Here is a 20,843-nt window from a genome sequence, read left to right as displayed (position 1 = left end):
ATAGAAAGATCCGTTTCTCTGTGGATTCGACCCTACTTCCCTATCTACATTAGTTAGAGGATTTAGGTATTACTTTTGATTTGGGGATACGATTTTACCCTGTCAAAATTTGGCGCCGTTGCCGGGGAAACGGTTTTATTTTTATTTCTAATTATTATTAGAGTCTAGATTATTTTTTTTATTTATTTAATTTTTTTTTTAATTTTTAATTTTTTTTATGAGTTGAAAATATCCATGCTTACGCCACTACAAGAATTATATAATTTTTATGCAGCACCTAACTACTGTAGTTGTCAACGTCTTTGTCATGAAAATCCTGAATGCCCTTATAGTGAGTTTTTCGTGCGTGCTCCTGATGATTTTAGAGTCTTTCCATATACATATGATCATATTCGGAAACGATTAGTTGCTAATGAAAGTTATTGGAATGCTCTTGATGAAAAAGTCTATGGACACTATAATAATATGAATGTTATTGAGGATGAAGAACCATCGGTTATAGAATTTGTGGTTGAAAAATCATTGGTTAACGAATCGGTGATTGAAAAATCATTAGTTGTAGAAACGGTGGTTGAAAATTCCTTTGTTGATGATGAGGTTATTCGTAAGGGTGAAATTTTCAACTCATTATTGGATGATAAAGACGATGACTACCTCCATGTTCGTTCTATTAATTCTAAATTTTTAACGGAGGAAGTAGAAGGTTGTGGTGTATTTTCATCTCTCTCTTTTGATTTTTCCTTCTACCTTGAGTTCTCTTTATGCGCTCCTAACCTTTTCTTTGTAGGGATAAATGTGCTTGCTATTAAGCCCTATATAGTGCTTAATGAAATGTTTGCAGGAGCGTTTGATAAGTTACTCAAGGCATTGAATTCTTCCGATTGAGAGAAGGATTATGGTCGAGCGGGACCTTGATAAACTAGCGTTTTGCGGGAGGCAACCCGTATTTTGTTGCTTTTTATTTAGTTTTTTTTTTTATTTATTTTTGTTTGTGTGTTTTCTTTTTGTTTTGTTTTAGAGAGGTAGAGGAGAGTATATCTTATATTTGTGGGAGTGTGATTTTGTGCAGAGATACTAGCAAAGTCGAGAAAAGATCGAAGGGCTAAAGGAATCCCGGGGCAATTAGCAGCAGCAAGCTGCCCCGTCAAATCAGTAGCACGGGCCCGATCGGGCAGAGCTCGCCCGATCGGGCGCGCGTACGCGTCAGCAAACTTAGTCAACTTCGACAAGCCATAACTTTTGCGTTTCTTATCCGATTTTTGCGTGTGACCTGTCGTTGGAAAGCTCTTCAAGTTTAGTTTCCAATGCAATTAGAATCACTGTATTATCATTTATATATAAAAAGTTATGATAAGAATAGTGCACCTGACTCAAATTTGAACTTTTTCCCACTAACACTTTGTTTCTTTCTTGCCCAATTTTGTTCCAAAGAGATGCATTGCAATCCTCGAGGCTTTGGTGACATTAATGTGGTGATGATGAAGAGTAGTCACCTTGACTACTAGCTTCCCTTTAAGACAATGAGGACATTGTCTGATTTAGCTTGGGGGGAGGTTCTCGTGTTCGTATGGTACATCTTTCACTCTCTCTCTTCTCTTTTTATTTTTATTTTTCTCAGTATAGATTTTATTACTTTCTTAGGTTAGTTTTGTTCCAATGAATTGTAAATTATGCTTCCCTGTGCCCCTTACTTGAGAAAAATTATTTTGATTCCTGGTATTTGATGATAAGCATTGTGGATTAGTTGATCATGGTTTGATGTTTGATTGCCTTGAAACCTTGACATGCGTCAATTTTGTCCAACTACTTGTGAATATAGTGCTTGACTAGTTGATTTGGTTAGGAATGTGTGATAGTTCCATATTTACTGGTATGTCAATGAATTTGAGTATTGGTTTGCAACTATTAGTAATATTCATATGATTCATTATTATGCACATTGAGGAGGACGAAGGCATTTGTTCTTTTAGGTAGCCTCCAGACATTGTAGATACATTTGTTCCCTTCTTGCTACCCATGTTGTTGCCTTGACTTTTTGTTGTTTATCAGCCGCATTACAAGCCTATTTTGCCCCATTGGTTACTAGTCCCAAGCTTGGCTTGGGGGAGCTATTAGTGAGTGAGGTGAGGGAGTTTGTAGTGTGCTTATTATTTGCACAATTTGGGTGGGCTTTTGAGAGTTATTTTGTTGTTGATCATGTTTATTTTTTGATGAGTTTGAGAGTTATATTTTCTTGAAAAAAATAAAGCATGATATTATGAAAAAAAAAGAGAAGTTCAAAGAAAAATATGTTGAAAAAATTGAGTGAACTTCAAAAGAAAAGAAAAAAAAAGTGTTCAAATGTTCTAGTTGGAGGTTGATCAAAGAAAAATAATTTTGAGCCACAATGAAAAATTCAAGTTTGGAAAATAAAGTTTGTTTATTCACTCTACTTCTTCATTATTATATTTTTATGAGTGAAATTGTAAGTGTTGGGATTGTTTATATTGTTTGGAGTATATTTGGTTGATATTAGAGTTGGTTATGTAGGAGATGTTGATCATTATTTATTTTGATCATGGGTTTTTGATAGGATTTGGCTCTCTTAAGCATAGCTTTTCTCTCACTTGTTCCCAAATGATTCCGATCCTTTACCCTAGCCTTACATTACAAGCTTTAAAGACCTTCCGACCTTTGTGCGTAGAATTGTATGAATGTGAAAGTGTTGTTTATCAATGCAAGTTATGATTTGGCATATTTCGAGTCGACTAGTAGGATTGAGCGTTCATTGTTTTATACACGCGAGAGTGTGAGTTGGGAGGGCATTGTTCACATAAAGGGGTTGGATGGAGAGCGATCGAGTACATCTTTTACTCGCCACAAAAATGAGAGTTGAGTGCGTGCGCACTAGTCTTGAATTCTATATGATCTTGTGGTTTGCTCTGTTTGACAATTGTTCGGAAAGATTGGTAATTAGATGGATTTGATTGGTTGATTTTGAAGCATGTTTATTTGATTTACCCTGGATCGTTTGTACTTGATTTTTACTTTTGGGGTGAAACATATTTATTGATTCATTGATGAGATCTTTGCTTAGGGACAAGCAAAGGTTTGGCTTGGGGGAGTTTGATGTGTCTATTTTATATAGTATTTTACCCCCGTCCCTTGGTCATAATTAGTAGTGTTTTTGGCTCTTTAGAGCCACTTTTATTACTAATTGGTGTTTTCTAGTATTTTCGTAGATTTGGTTGACTTTTGCAGGGATTTATGCTTTTGGAGTATTTTCCCGAGTTATTTTGGAGCAATCACGAACATTGGATAAGCACGACCAGATTTTATAGCCCAGGGCCGGTTAGAGCCATCGAACCGGTGATTAAGGGCTTGGTATGTGTGATACCGGGGCATTTGGACCGAGTATTCAAGACCCGAAGAGGAAACCCAGATTGGCCCGAAGAATTGGAGCCCAATCGTAGTCCAAATAGTGGTCCAAGAGAGCCGCCCGGCCAAAAAGGCTGGCGCCCGAAGGCGCGCCTGATGATCGGGCGGTGCCTCGCCCGATCGGGCACGTGTTATTGTTAGGAGACGATTAACGTCGTTTAAGTTTGTTTTAGTTTAGGATTCTTACGGAGTATAAATACTTCTCCGTAAAACGAATTTAGTACTTTTCTTTACCTTCTTTTTACTCTTTCTTAAGTTTTCTTTTCTCTTTTCTCTCTCTAACTTTTCTCTCTCTCCCTTAATTAAACTCTTAGTATTATTTTCTCTCTTGTTTTCTCTCTCTACAACTCTTGGTTTAATCTCAGTTATTTATTCTCTTTCTTTGATCATGTCTCCTCTAATTGTCTTGATTAGTTTAGTTTCTATTATGTGTGAGTAGTTTTATTTCTAGGGTTTATGGGGATCCGTAAATAATATGAAGGGGTAATTTATTGTTGTTAATTATCAATGCTAGATTAATTTCCTATAGTTTGATTTAATGCTCTGTGACTAGATTAGGCCCGATCTTTTATGCATGAGTTTAACAATATTGATTCGAGATTCGACAGATGAGAATTAATGTTTAGGTCTAGTTTCAATAGGCAGGTTAATTTATAAATGGTTAAGTCGAGATTCAAGAGATGAGATTTAATACCGGTAGATTAATTATGTGATTGTAATACGTAGCGAAAGCCCTTTACAATTTGGTTAATTGATGCATTGATGATTGACTATTATTGATTATTGGTATTGCATGATAATTCTTATTGAATTGTTTTAACACTTTACAATTGCGGCTTGTAAAAGTATAGCAATATTGAATTGATGAATCGAGCAGATGTTAATTTGATATCAAAGGCTATTTTCAATAGTGTAGACACCCAAATGTGTCTCCCCAAAACCAAACCCAGTGATGAGTGCCTTTCACGTCGAATCATAGTCGAATGAAACGAAAGTGTGGAAAGGTCTAGTGTTGCGGAAAGTTTTATTTCTTTTCTTTTCTCTTCTCCCTGTTTTTGAAAACTTTATTTTAAGAAAACAGCCAATCCAGTTTGGTTGGTCCATGATATGGGTCCAATAGTGGTGTAGTTGGATGGGGTTTGCAAAGACCTTTCTAACGATATATTATAAGCCCAATTTCGATGAATATTGAGGAATTTATGGCCAATTTACTAAACTGGACCCGGTTTGAGCTTTAAGTACGGCCCAATGATCTAGGGGAGGGCCTAATATGATTTATCATTCCTAATGTAATTAGGAATGGTTTTGGTCTTTTAGAACATTCTAGAAGGTCTTATCATTCTTAATTCAATTAGGATTCTTCAGAGTTTTAATTAGATCAAATAGCATTTTCGACTGAAATTATATTATTTTATCTTCCAGTACGGGAAATTTATTAGATTTTCGAAAACGCGTTGAAAGCCAGTTTGGCGTCCATCCCCAGGCCTTGGCGCCTGGAATCAGGATTGGCGCCAGACGCCAGCATTGGCGCCTGGCGCTAGCCACTGGTCTTGGCGCCAATGAGCCAGGACTGGCGCCAAGTTAGTTTTGTGGTCTTCAGACTCTGTTTTGATAAATTATCTTTTTTGGATGATTTTCTCTATAAATATCGTATCAAAAACTCCGTTTTCATTCATCAACAAGCATCAATTATCATCTATACTGATCGTTCACCAATTCTTTCTCAAGCTTTCATTAATTCTTTAGTATTCTTTTCTAAACTTTGTTTTCAACATACAAAATTCCGCATTCGCAAGATCTAGAAACACCTAGCCATATTCGAAGTTGCTTTCGCCCTAGACGTGAAAGTTTTAATTTTTGAGGGTTTGGTCCCAAATTTCTATTTCAATTATTTAATTTGATTGTTTTGATTATTATTTTCCTTGAAGTTACTAACGTGTGTATTTTGTAATTAGAAAGAGGTATGAGGCATCCAAGTAAGTACTTTAATGGTTTAATTGATATTACGATGTAGATATCATGCTTATATTGTTATTTTGATTCCTAGTATCATGTCTAGGGTAACTTTAATATTAAGTACGATTAAAAGTACGATGCTTCCTATATTATTCCTAATATTTATTCATGTTAGTATCATGTTAGGACTAAAGATTTGATTTTTATTGCTTAGTGACATGCTAGGGTTTGTTATTAATCTTGTTAGTATCATGCCTAGGATCTTGCTATGTTTACTATGCTTTAACATGATTATGATGATGATTATTATTATTATTCACGATATTGATTATTTATTATGTTGCTTGTATCATATTTTATATTGTTATTGCTTGATCACCTTTATTGAATGTTTAAAGGGAATTGGTATTTGCAATCACGCTTGATAAGATAATTAATAATCTTGTTAGGTTAATTGTGATTATAATTTCAAGTGATCGCCAATAATAGTTTATATGTGCATTAAATTCAACCAACATAGATTAAACAGGTTTAGGGTTAAACCTATTGATTGCATGTTAATCAGAAAGCGCACATGAATACGAGCAGAATAAAGTAGAGGCCTATTATTAGGGCAGGTTCAATCTCTTTTAGGTTGGATTTGTACCATCATCCCCGAACCCTATTTTGGTTCATGACCTTATGGAGTTGACGATCTCTTGGATCGTTAAGGGGTGTAACCTTCACCTCGTGAACGGTTTACAAGTTCCTTAAAAACTTGTTGGCGACTCTTTTGCTCTATCTTCTTCCCTTTTGCACGCCACCGTACTTTAGTGTATGATCACAGTGGGGTTCAAGTTAGTGGGATTTTAAAGGCTTGAAACTATTCCCTACAGTTTTTGGCGACTCCACTGGGGAGGATTTCTATTTTAATTCCTGAATTTGTTTCGGCAATGATTTAGAATGAGTGGATGAGACTCGAAAAGTTCTAAGTATTTCATGTGCGTAATTTTGATTAACATTGTGTCATATGCATAAAAAGGTTCTCATTGGAAAGACCATCCGTAATGAGTCAAAAACATAGGATTTTTACACGTAGGAAATTTGAGAAATGTCTTTCACAACTAGGACTGAAATAACACCGCGCGAAACTGGATGATTTTATTGAGCACAGAAAGCTGCTGAGGCATGTGGGAAGTAGCGTCAGGGGCCAGAGCTTGGCGCTAAACTTTTAGCCGTAGCGCCAGACGCCAGTATTGGCGCCAGACGCTAGAGTTAAAAGTTGGCGCCAGTCTCTGTTTGCTGGCGCCAATTTCCCCCAATACCGAGCCAGAAATATGCGTTCTAATTTCGACCGGTTTTTCGTATTGTTTGCTCGATCCTACTTCCTGATTGAATTTTTTCTCACTTTTCTGAAACCCATATGTGTTCTACATATGGACATAACCCTCTGGGAATTCATGCTCTATCTACCTGACTGAACGCTCCTGGCAACAAAGGGTACATCTGAGAGGTTGAATTCACCAAACCATGGAAGTGAGTTTTTTTTCTAAAAACTCGCGGTGTTCTATCCACACGCGTTAACCCTTCACGGTTAGGCTTCTACGCGGTGCATCTGGACAATTAACCATGGGCCCTATTTGACTAAACCATATCCCGAACTTTAGAGAACTAGAGCCATGGTTAGGTTGCGAACTCATTGCATCATATTGTGCCTACTTGACTAATTGTGCATTATTTGTTGTGCATATATATCCTACGCTCCTCCTAACCGTTTGTTGATTTGTGTTGAGATTTAAATTAATGACTTAAAGAACTTTGCCTAATTAATTAATTAATTAATTAATTCGAGTCCATAACGTTTTTTCTTCTTTTAATCGGAATTGACCTAGTACGACTTTAGGCATACCCCAGTTGACTAATAATATCGAAAACAGTCCCAGACCGAGGCTCCAAAATTGGTGCCAAAATCTGAGCTGTAGCGCCACTGTATGGTGTGAGCGCCAGACATTTACTAAAAAGTCTGGCGCCAACCACCATATTGTGACGCCAATCCTGTCGTTTGGCCGACAATTCGGATTATTGGTCGAAGTCATCACCTAGGGTCTAATTAACCAGTTTGCTAATTAATTCGGTTAATTTCCGCTGTCAATAACACCTTGTCGAGCTATTAATCGAGTCTTGGTCACACAGTCTAGCCACATGGTCATGACACGAGTCTTAACGCACCATCTACACTCACTAGTCTTAGCACACACTTTGAGTATACATCACCATGGCCATGTCTTAGGTTCATGCATGAGTCTGTCTCTTCCGTCATTTGAGTTGAGGGGGTACATTCTACTCCTAATTCTTCATATCCCTCCGTCTAAATCTTCTTCACATTCTTCCATCTTTCTTCACCTCCTCCATCCATTGCATGTTGAATAAAGTTTTAGTCAAATAATTAACAATAAGTATCCCCAAATTCCTTTCCCACAGTACTTGGTCGAGGAGAGAAGGGCGATTAATCAAGGACAACTTCTTTATTCAAGTCTCGCTTTTTGATAAACCGATTCGTCAAAAGAGGAAGGCTAAGAAGATAATGGCAACTCAAGAAGAAGTCAATGAGCTTAGGAATCAATTGGTTACCATGACTGAAACACTGAAGCTACTCACCCTCAAGGTTGATGATCCCGTGAAGCAACAACAGATAGACCTCATGCAAGAGAGCCTAAGAAAGTTGTCTAGCGATTACAAGTTTCAAGAGCTTACATCACAAGGGGTCTCGCTGGATAAAGAACTTCTTCCGCATAAGTTCAATGCCAACGACATCCCAAAATTCAAGGCAACAGATAATCCTTACTTCCATCTAAAAGCTTTCGAAACTATAACGACCATTAAGGGTATTGATAAGAAGGTGTTCCCCTCTCTGTTCCCACTATCTCTTGAAACCGTTTGCCAACAATGGTTCTTCTCCCTTGACAAGGAGAAAACCTCCACCTGGGAATCGATAGTAAACGCTTTCGTTGATAGGTACAAATGCAATATTCAAGTTGAAACCGATCATAGACAACTTGAGATGCTAAGACAAAATGAGAATGAAGGCTTTACTTCTTTCTTTAATAAATGGAAGGAAACTTCCGCTAAGATGATTGAAGTCCCCACCGAAAAGGAATCTGTGAGGATGTTTATCAAGAATCTCCAAGAAAAGTATTCGAAGCACCTAAAATATCAACACAATTTGAATACCTTCAAGGCCGTCTATGACATCGGAATTGAAATCGAAGATGATCTTGCAAAGCAAAAAGCTACTAACAATAGTAACCACGGTGGCTGGAAAGGAAAGAAGAACGACAATCCTTCTTCTTCCAAAAACGCCCACTCTAGTAACAATGTTAGTACCTTTGATCTCAGTGAAGTTTTAGCCATAGATAACCAACGATCTAAGAAGCAACTAAGGAAAGACTTCACCCCCATTGGGATGAGCTACGATACTGCCTTCGATCGACTCCATGCCAAAGGACTCATTACTCCCATTGGACCTATTCAAGATCCCGCACCTGAAAAGAGATTGCCTAGTTGGAATCCAGACGAACACTGCAAGTATCATCAAGGTAGGGGTCATACTACTGAGAGCTGTTGGAAGCTAAAGGAGGCTATCTAACATTTGATTGATAATAACAAGCTTCCCATGCCTCTAGTTAACAAGAAGAGCGAGTGATGATAAAGGAAACAACACAAAACAAGAGGTGAGCTTCAACGACAAGATTTTATGACCTCTTTTTCTATTTCTTTTTTCATTTACCCCTTTTCCAATAAGTCTAGAATAGGCACCTTTTTTCCTTTCCTTAGATTAACCTTTGTAGATTCTTTATTTTCCTCTTTAATAAAATGAGCATTTATTTCCTTGCATATGATCATTTCATCACATTGCATTGCAAAAAAAAAAAAATAAAAAAAAAAAAGAAAAAAATCCATGTCGAACTGAGCACAAGGTATACCAATGATTTGAGGCACCCTTGTAACCACATCATATCTCCTTTCGCCCTTCAATTATACAATCCTTTCTTCATAAACCACTTTGAGCCTCGACTAACGATAGACCCTTCTTTTTTCAACCTACATCTACCTAACCTTGGGATGGGATGGTGTGCAACATATGCAATTCTAAAGAAAGCTTGAGCAAATTCAAAAGAAAGCAATAGCAAAAAATAAGCAATGATAAAAAACGAAAACAAGTATACAAAAGGGCAAGTGTTCCAATGTCTTTGATATGAAAATATCTTTGATATGAGCACGTCTCAGATTGCGTCTCTTATCGAGTGCTCGGTACCGTGCCTGAGAAACATGAATGCCAAGTGAGTGATAGACCGCAAGATCGGGATTGTCCACACTTATAGATGCTAAAGCAAAAGATAAAAGAGAGCTAAAAAAAAAAGAGTAGAAAACCTCAAGCATAAAAATACAAATATTCAAAAGCAAGGTTGCACACCTTGGGGGCTTATCTAGGGTCTTGAGCCTTTATCTCCTTCTTCTTTAAACCTTTAGCCCAACCACGCTACAACCCTTAAAAAGACCTTTTTGAGGTATACACACTTGTGCGAGGTTCGACTAGAGCTACGTTCGGCCTGATTCCTAACGGATACGTAGGCAACCTCACATCGAGGTGCGGCCGTAATAAACATGCATTCATATTCACATTCACACACTCACACCATGATCATATCAAGGAATTCCCTATGCTCATCCCTTTTCATTTAGAGCTAGACTTGGGGGCTTGATCCCTACATCATTAGCTTACCTAGCCTAAGAGTCACCATTTGACTCTTTTTAACAATATATTTTTTCACACACTTAGCTCTTGCGGCCTAACTTTAGTGTCACTATCACACACTGCACATATACATGACCAAATATACTTCCCTTAGGAACCCTTTGTCATGAAATCTTAATACAACGTTGAAGCATGTCTTGTCATATCAAAATCGCTCATCAATCGTAATCATCATTGCATCATGAAGTATGAAGTGCTTAGCCTCCGTGCCTAAGTTACCCAAATACTTTCATCATTGAGTCATCCATTGAGATAGCCTAGGATGGATTAATCCTTGAACCTTGAGAGATAGTATCAAATGACATTTGACTAAGCTCATTCAACATGCATCTTCAAACTTTTGATTTTCTTTTTTCGCGTCTTTCTTTTTCGGGAGAAAGTCGGTACCCTCCACAATTGACGGAAAATGTTTGCTTTTTTTTGCATTTTTCGAGTCGCACAATCACATTACAATGCACACACGAGTCATGTACACATTGAGTCATGTCGTGTCATATAACTTTGATTTGAGTCTAACACATGTCATTTCACTTCGAGTCGAGTCAACCTCGAGTCAGTCAACATATCGACTCAAGTTTATACCTTGAGTCGTGTCAAGTCAACGAGTCAAGCAACGTTAAACCTTAGGTCAACCCTAAGATGATTAAAGAGATTAGCAAAGTTCTATAGTCAAAATAAATACAGGTGCAGCAGAACAGGGAAGACCCTATCGCAGCGTTCGTGACGAACAGAGCAAGAAATAAAACGGAAAACTGAATTTAAAGAATCCGTGCTGGCGCCAGTCCCTAGGCATTAGCGTCACATTCTGTGCTTGGCGCCAGACGCCAATTCCAGCGCCTGGCGCTAACGCCATATGTTTGGCGCTGATTGATTTTCAGCGACGCCAAAGCAGCCAGCCACTTGTTGGGGTTGTGCTAGCCTTCTGCAATATAATTTCGGGTTCCTTGGTACGCCAGTTAGCCCCTATAAGCAATTTGACATGATTAAGTAGTCAGTTGGATTACAATTGCAATAAGTGATCGACCTGATGAAAGATCGTCTCACTTAGCTTAAAGCGCCTAGGCATTGGCTCAAAAGCAGAAAAGGCACCGACGTATAGGTTCAAAGCAACGAAAGCGCCGACGTACAAGCATAGCGGAAGCAAAGATCGAGCGAGCTTTAAAGATCGACAAGTGTTGGTCTTCGGTAATTTTCTTTGGAATATTATCGCAACAACTGAGGATGACTTCAAGTAAAGTTATTTTCGACGGCATTCGCTAAGATTGTGGAGGTTGTCACCCAAGACTTGAGAAGATAGCACGAGATGGGCAGTCTTCGACGGCATTCGCTAAGATTGTGGAGGTTGTCACCCAAAGATTTGAGAAGATAGCACGAGATGGGCGGTCTTCGACGGCATTCGCTAAGATTGTGGAGGTTGTCACCCAAGATTTGAGAAGACAGCACGAGATGGGCAGTCTTCGACGACTTTTGCTATGATTGGAAAGGTTGCTATGATTCAAGAAAAGGCTCAAGATATAGCAACATTGATCGACGGCGTTCCCTAGATTGCGGAAGATCGTCAAAACAAACAGCAAGATGGCGTTCCATAGATTGTGGAAGGTTGTCACAAACAACTGAAGGTAATTACGGGCGAAATTGTCTTCGATCATAATTCATGAGGCATGGAAGATGATCATAATGCGGATGAGAATTATTTCAAGAGAAATAATTTTCGATGATATTCCCTTGGACGTGGAATATTATCATAGCGGAGAGGATAGTTTCAGGCGAAACAATCTTCTAAATGGAAGCAGTTACAAGGCGTAGCGGTTTTCAGGCGGGATGGCATTCTCTAGCTTGCAGGAGGTCATCAAAAAAGCAGCAGCAGCAACAATCGGTTACTTTCAGAGACGTGTGCTCGACGGTGCAAGATACGCGTTTCTTAACTCTCTTATCTGTTTAACTAACATTGTTTTGCAGGTATCGGCGTTACAAGATTGATTTAGGATCGCAGAACGTTCTGAATCATTCTCCGTCCCTATCGCTACTTTGACTTTCGTTTTCGAAACTTGCGTTTCTCCAAACTCAGTCAAAGTGGGGGCTTCTGTAGACACCCAAATGTGTCTCCCCAAAACCAAACCCAGTGATGAGTGCCTTTCACGTCGAATCATAATCGAATGAAACGAAAGTGTGGAAAGGTCTAGTGCTGCGGAAAGTTTTATTTCTTTTCTTTTCTCTTCTCCCTGTTTTTGAAAACTTTATTTTAAGAAAACAGCCAATCCAGTTTGGTTGGTCCATGATATGGGTCCAATAGTGGTGTAGTTGGATGGGGTTTGCAAAGACCTTTCTAACGATATATTATAAGCCCAATTTCGATGAATATTGAGGAATTTATGGCCAATTTACTAAACTGGGCCCGGTTTGAGCTTTAAGTACGGCCCAATGATCTAGGGGAGGGCCTAATATGATTTATCATTCCTAATGTAATTAGGAATGGTTTTGGTCTTCTAGAACATTCTAGAAGGTCTTATCATTCTTAATTCAATTAGGATTCTTCAGAGTTTTAATTAGATCAAATAGCATTTTCGACTGAAATTATATTATTTTATCTTCCAGTACGGGAAATTTATCAGATTTTCGAAAACGCGTTGAAAGCCGGTTTGGCGTCCAACCCCAGGCCTTGGCGCCTGGAATCAGGATTGGCGCCAGACGCCAGCATTGGCGCCTGGCGCTAGCCACTGGTCTTGGCGCCAATGAGCCAGGACTGGCGCCAAGTTAGTTTTGTGGTCTTCAGACTCTGTTTTGATAAATTATCTTTTTTGGATGATTTTCTCTATAAATATCGTATCAAAAACTCCGTTTTTATTCATCAACAAGCATCAATTATCATCTATACCGATCGTTCACCAATTATTTCTCAAGCTTTCATTAATTCTTTAGTATTCTTTTCTAAACTTTGTTTTCAACATACAAAATTCCGCATTCGCAAGATCTAGAAACACCTAGCCATATTCGAAGTTGCTTTCGCCCTAGACGTGAAAGTTTTAATTTCTGAGGGTTTGGTCCCAAATTTCTATTTCAATTATTTAATTTGATTGTTTTGATTATTATTTTCCTTGAAGTTACTAACGTGTGTATTTTGTAATTAGAAAGAGGTACGAGGCATCCAAGTAAGTACTTTAATGGTTTAATTGATATTACGATGTAGATATCATGCTTATATTGTTATTTTGATTCCTAGTATCATGTCTAGGGTAACTTTAATATTAAGTATGATTAAAAGTACGATGCTTCCTATATTCTTCCTAATATTTATTCATGTTAGTATCATGTTAGGACTAAAGATTTGATTTTTATTGCTTAGTGACATGCTAGGGTTTGTTATTAATCTTGTTAGTATCATGCCTAGGATCTTGCTATGTTTACTATGCTTTAACATGATTATGATGATGATTATTATTATTATTCACGATATTGATTATTTATTATGTTGCTTGTATCATATTTTATATTGTTATTGCTTGATCACCTTTATTGAATGTTTAAAGGGAATTGGTATTTGCAATCACGCTTGATAAGATAATTAATAATCTTGTTAGGTTAATTGTGATTATAATTTCAAGTGATCGCCAATAATAGTTTATATGTGCATTAAATTCAACCAACATAGATTAAACAGGTTTAGGGTTAAACCTATTGATTGCATGTTAATCAGAAAGCGCACATGAATACGAGCAGAATAAAGTAGAGGCCTATTATTAGGGCAGGTTCAATCTCTTTTAGGTTGGATTTGTACCATCATCCCCGAACCCTATTTTGGTTCATGACCTTATGGAGTTGACGATCTCTTGGATCGTTAAGGGGTGTAACCTTCACCTCGTGAACGGTTTACAAGTTCCTTAAAAACTTGTTGGCGACTCTTTTGCTCTATCTTCTTCCCTTTTGGACGCCACCGTACTTTAGTGTATGATCACAGTGGGGTTCAAGCTAGTGGGATTTTAAAGGCTTGAAACTATTCCCTACAAATAGGAACTTAGATCTAGTAAATTGCGAGAGCCTGTTAGATCTATGTTGGTTAATAAATTGCGAGAGCCTGTTAATCATGTTATTTATGCAATGTCAATGATTGATTATTATGTTTTACCCTGGAGTATTATTTATTGGTGAACCTATGCCCTAGATCCTTTTATATATTGTTTTCTCCCTATTCTCAATCTTAGTAGTTTAGTTTCTTATTCAAATATAAATATTGGTTACTTCATAATCTAGATTATTTTAGTTAATTAGGAATAGAAAGATCCGTTTCTCTGTGGATTCGACCCTACTTCCCTATCTACATTAGTTAGAGGATTTAGGTATTACTATTGATTTGGGGATACGACTTTACCCTGTCAAAATTTGGCGCCGTTGCCGGGGAAACGGTTTTATTTTTATTTCTAATTATTATTAGAGTCTAGATTATTTTATTTATTTATTTAATTTTTTTTTAATTTTTAATTTTTTTTATGAGTTGAAAATATCCATGCTTACGCCACTACAAGAATTATATAATTTTTATGCAGCACCTAACTACTGTAGTTGTCAACGTCTTTGTCATGAAAATCCTGAATGCCCTTATAGTGAGTTTTTCGTGCGTGCTCCTGATGATTTTAGAGTCTTTCCATATACATATGATCATATTCGGAAACGATTAGTTGCTAATGAAAGTTATTGGAATGCTCTTGATGAAAAAGTCTATGGACACTATAATAATATGAATGTTATTGAGGATGAAGAACCATCGGTTATAGAATTTGTGGTTGAAAAATCATTGGTTAACGAATCGGTGATTGAAAAATCATTAGTTGTAGAAACGGTGGTTGAAAATTCCTTTGTTGATGATGAGGTTATTCGTAAGGGTGAAATTTTCAACTCATTATTGGATGATAAAGACGATGACTACCTCCATGTTCGTTCTATTAATTCTAAATTTTTAACGGAGGAAGTAGAAGGTTGTGGTGTATTTTCATCTCTCTCTTTTGATTTTTCCTTCTACCTTGAGTTCTCTTTATGCGCTCCTAACCTTTTCTTTGTAGGGATAAATGTGCTTGCTATTAAGCCCTATATAGTGCTTAATGAAATGTTTGCAGGAGCGTTTGATAAGTTACTCAAGGCATTGAATTCTTCCGATTGAGAGAAGGATTATGATCGGGCGCGCGTACGCGTCAGCAAACTTAGTCAACTTCGACAAGCCATAACTTTTGCGTTTCTTATTTGATTTTTGCGTGTGACCTGTCGTTGGAAAACTCTTCAAGTCTAGTTTTTAATGCAATTAAAATCACTGTATTATCATTTATATATAAAAATTTATGATCAGAATAGTGCACCTGACTCAAATTTGAACTTTTTCCCACTAACACTTTGTTTCTTTCTTGCCCAATTTTGTTCCAAAGAGATGCATTGCAATCCTCGAGGCTTTGGTGACATTGATGTGGTGATGATGAAGAGTAGTCACCTTGACTACTAGATTCCCTTTAAGACAATGAGGACATTGTTTGATTTAGCTTGGGGGGAGGTTCTCGTGTTCGTATGGTACATCTTTCACTCTCTCTCTTCTCTTTTTATTTTTATTTTTCTTAGTATAGATTTTATTACTTTCTTAGGTTAGTTTTGTTCCAATGAATTGTAAATTATGCTTCCCTGTGCCCCTTACTTGAGAAAAATTGTTTTGATTCCCGGTATTTGATGATAAGCATTGTGGATTAGTTGATCATGATTTGATGTTTGATTGCCTTGAAACCTTGACATGCGTCAATTTTGTCCATCTACTTGTGAATATAGTGCTTGACTAGTTGATTTGGTTAGGAATGTGTGATAGTTCCATATTTCCTGGTATGTCAATGAATTTGAGTATTGGTTTGCAACTATTAGTAATATTCATATGATTCATTATTATGCATATTGAGGAGGACGAAGGCATTTGTTCTTTTAGGTAGCCTCCAGACATTGTAGATACATTTGTTCCCTTCTTTCTACCCATGTTGTTGCCTTGATTTTTAAGATATTAAAAAGACAACATAATTTAAGATATTGCTTTTATGGCGAGTGTGTGTAATGTGTGAGATATATATATATATATATATATATATATATATATATATATATATATATATATATATATATAGTTTGGTGGAGTTGGTGGTGAAGTCACCTTGTGACTTTGAGGTCACAAGTTCGAGCCCTACAACCTACTAAATGCTTGGGAGTGGCAACATTTAGAAACATTTTTGAATTGTCTCCTTAGATGGAAACATTTTTCATTTGTTGTCTTTGTAAAAGTGTTGCCTTATGTATTATTTTACCTTGATTTTCAAAATTGTTTCCTTTGAATAAAAATGTGTTGCCTTATGAATAGACAACGGGGGCATATATTACGCCTCATATGTGTTGCCTTAGCTACAAGGCAACACTTTTTTTATATTAGGCAATGATTTTTCACTATTACTTTTGCTTTATTTTGTTGTAGTGGTGGTGGATGGTGGTGGGTTCTCGAAGAAGATAGGAGGTATGGTGATGGTAGTGGTGGCGGAGGCGGAAGCGGGCATGATAATTATTGGTTTGGTGGTGGCAAGAATGGGCTTTTTGGAACCAATTTGTTACCCTTTCCTTCCATTTGACTGTGAATGTTGATTATGCAAATTTAATGCAAGTTTTATTGGACTTGATTGTTTCATGATTGGTTTTACTAATTTAATTTTTTATGAAATTGAAATTAATAGAATTGCTAATGGTGGGATGTTATTGCTAATGTATGATTTAATTTTCTTTGGTAGCTGAATGATTATGTTTATGTAGTTGCTGAGGTTTGTTCAATGGAGAATGTTTGCTAAATTAAAGAGGAGAAAGGAGAGAAGAACGGGTGAATGAAGAAGAAACGGAGGGTGTAAATCGTTAGAAAACGTCTGGTTAATGTCACATCAGGCTCAATACTCATAATTGCGAATATGTCACTATATTAACAAAGTTTGTGTTAATATGGCATTGTGGTACCTGGTTTTTAGTGGACAGAAATTAGTCTATAAAAGGTTCCACTTAAGTGTCTGATAAGACTTATAAACAAAACTTAGAGTCGCCACCTTATTTTTATCCGAATAAGGACGGATTTTAGAACAGTCAATTTTAAGAAATTAAAACTTAATAAAAATCAACTGCTAACTCCATAATAGGAAATAAGGCACAGGGTTCGGGGTTTAGGTTAAGAGAATCGAACGTCTGGAACTCGTCTTCTCTTCCGTTCTATGGAATGGGCTCTTACTATTGCGTTGTCAAATATCAAGTTTTAAGACATATTAACCACATAAGAAAAAATAATTAATACAAGGTAGGTTTGAGCACCAAAGTTGCACTACGTACCGATCATAGTGAGATTTTGAATTCACTCACGAATCAAAACCTTCGTAGTTCGGACAGATGCCATGTTTTAAATAACCAATTCTATTAGGTTTTTAATTTGGGTTGTCGACATAAATGTCATTTTTGTAAGTGGGATTTTAGTGATCTTTGACGGATTCACTCATAAAAGTAAAATGAACCACCTTGGTTGAGGAAGATCACCCCGATTAGTGATCACCAAAAATGTCTTTTGAATAAGTCAATTCAACAAATGCGTCCCAATTGACGACTTTTTAGTGGGTCAAGGTATTTTTTGGAGCAAAACTGTAAGGGTTCACTATATAATCTCACTTTGGGTTTAAATTCACTCAAGGATAATTTTTGTAAAGTTTTAAGGGTTATGTGTTTAGGCTTAATGGAATTGGCCAAGTAAAACATGACACCTGTCAAAGCCTTACTTCCAAATAAAAGGAAACAATAAACTATTTAATCATATCCGATTGTCAATTAATCCATCGGGTAATTATAATGGGATGTAAGCTTATTTTCATGGAGATGGATAATTGTTACAACCTTATATGACTAAATAATTAATCTTAACCTCATGTTTGGAAATGAGGCCATAACCTCATATTAACTATCATCACCTAAAAACAAACAATCAAAGTTATGATTCATTCTTGTTCACAAAAGGGTTTGAAATAAGAAGGTTCACAAAATTATAAAAGAAAATAATGCTTGTTAAAACTTTTGTTTCGGAAGTCATCTAAAGAAAATTAAAGTCCTTAAGACATCATTTATTTCAAAAGTCATCTTAAAAAAAAATAAGATTAAAGATTTTAAAACAACAACATTTAGAATCAAAGACTCTTATTTCTGAAGTCATCTTTAAAATAAGATTAAAGTTTCTTAAAATAACACTTAGAATTAAGGCTTGTTAAAACTCTTACTTCTAAAATCATTTTTAAAATAAGATTAAAGACATTATCATTAAAACTTCATAAGTTAAGAAGTATATATATATATATATATATATATATATATATATATATATATATATATATATATATATATATATATATATATATATATATATATATATATATATATATATATATATATATATATATATATATATATATATATATATATATATATATATATATATATAATATAGTGTAATATAGGTTTCGTACCACCATTAGGTTCTTAAAAATAAATTAATAAAATTTTTTAAAAAAGCAATTAAGAGAAAAACGTGCATATTTCATCTTTTTGATAGCTTGGACTAAAAAAATCATTAAAAATCATAGAAAAATCGAAAAAATTATGGTGAGATATGGTTGGAAAGCTCTTGAAAATTTCTATCACTTGAGCTAAAGAACTTGAACTGATTCTGGTCGTAAAGGTTCTTTAATAGGCCATCTTTGGGACGTGGTAAGTAGTTCTTTACTCTTGAACAACCTTTGCTTAAACTCTTAATTCATTAGGTCTTTAAGCTCACTTTAAGAAATAAATCATTCTAAAAAATATGCTTTAGGCAGACACATGAATGTATTGACCTTTCATATTTAAAATGCATTAGAAAGAGATGCAATGCAAAATGCAATTACCCCCCTCTTTTGTAACCTATCACCTCACCAATAGGCTTGGCTTTCTAATGTGGAGTAATGAAAGATTTAGGGCTAATTTAGCACCTAATATCATAATTTCCCCTATTGGTAACATCACATGGAAACAAACATATTAGTTAGCATAATAATAATAATCAAGGAAATTAAGAAAAGATTGAAGAAAATACCTTGAGCTAGATGTAGCACTTTTTGGTTAACCTCTTTGGTTTAACAAGAATGAAAATATGATCACTCCTTAGTTAAAATGAAATTAAATTAAAGAGTCTAAGTAATTTTTTTGGAGTTTTGATATATTAAAGAAACTAAAGCAAAATGAAGCTAATGAACTCTTTTTTTTTTTTTTTTTTTTTTATTAGAGAAAATAAATTTGAAAAATAAAGCTAAACTTAAGAAATAAACTTTTTTTTTGGTTTTAAGATAGAATAGGAATACTTAAGCAATTAAACTAATATTTTTAACAAATATAATAACAACAATACTTGAACTTGAAATATTTTTGTGTTTTTTTTAATAGGAATTAAAGATAATAACAATACTTAAATAGCAACTTAATTATAAGTTGCTTTTTAATAAGCTAATAACTTAATAATAAAGCTAAATTAGAGAGATTTTAACTAAAACAAAGATTAGAGGAGAATTTCTAGAGAGAATTTTTAGAGAGAAAAGTTGTAAGAATTCTTGGTGTGTTTAAAACTTGAGAATTAGGGGGGGGGGGTATTTATAGGAAAATAAAGGGGTTAATTTGTAAAAAAAAGAAAGTAAATAAATTAAAATTCAAGGATTACTTTGGTAAATATCAAGATTTTGGTAATAATGAGAATCTTGATATTAAATTCTCTTGTTTTACATGTAACAAACTTGCTAATCTGTTTTGCAACGCTTAAACTGATAATATAAAGAAAACCGCAATAAAATCAACTCTAATATTCACATAATAAAAAGGTTCTCAAATATATATATATATATATATATATATATATATATATATATATATGACCAAGTCGTGTCATAACTCAAAAAATATAATACTCACATGGTATACAATAAAAGAGTGCCTAAATTTAATTAGTCACTATTATACTCACCAAGGTGTTAAATAAAACACTTATAATAAAAAGCCGGCTCTGAGATGTCAGCTCTAAAAGATACACAAAGACATTAGGTTACAATACTAATAGGGTTGGACAAAATATCTCAGAGTTAGTAAAAAAGTAAAAAGAGAAATAACCCCTGCTCTTATTAGATAATACATATAAATTTACCCAAGAACATCTGAACATACGACAAAACCTTATACATACGAGCATTTCAAATAATAACCCTTACTAAAAAAAGTAGATCATATAAAATCATAAGATTGACATGGTCATCGTGAAAATACATCATACAATATTAAGCCATACACCATAAATTTAAGGTGGTCAAGAGTAAAATATATTCCCTTGACCGGATGACCTTAAAAAAAAAGGTGAACTCTTATCTTACTTTACTCTACTAAAACACAAATTTATATTTATCATAGTCGTAAAAAAAAAGACAAAAGATAAAAAAAACGAGATCAAAACAACAGAAAAACAAATAAAACGGAAGCCATACTCACATCGGCAAAGTAAATTATCATAACAGAAATTACTATTTGGAATAGTGCCAAATAGTGTTTGCATAGTGCCAAATAGTGTTTCGAATAGTAA

Source organism: Chenopodium album, chromosome 9, assembly GCF_948465745.1.
Source record: "Chenopodium album chromosome 9, dcCheAlbu1.1, whole genome shotgun sequence".
Lineage (NCBI taxonomy): Eukaryota > Viridiplantae > Streptophyta > Magnoliopsida > Caryophyllales > Amaranthaceae > Chenopodium > Chenopodium album.
This window is presented reverse-complemented; position numbering follows the sequence as displayed.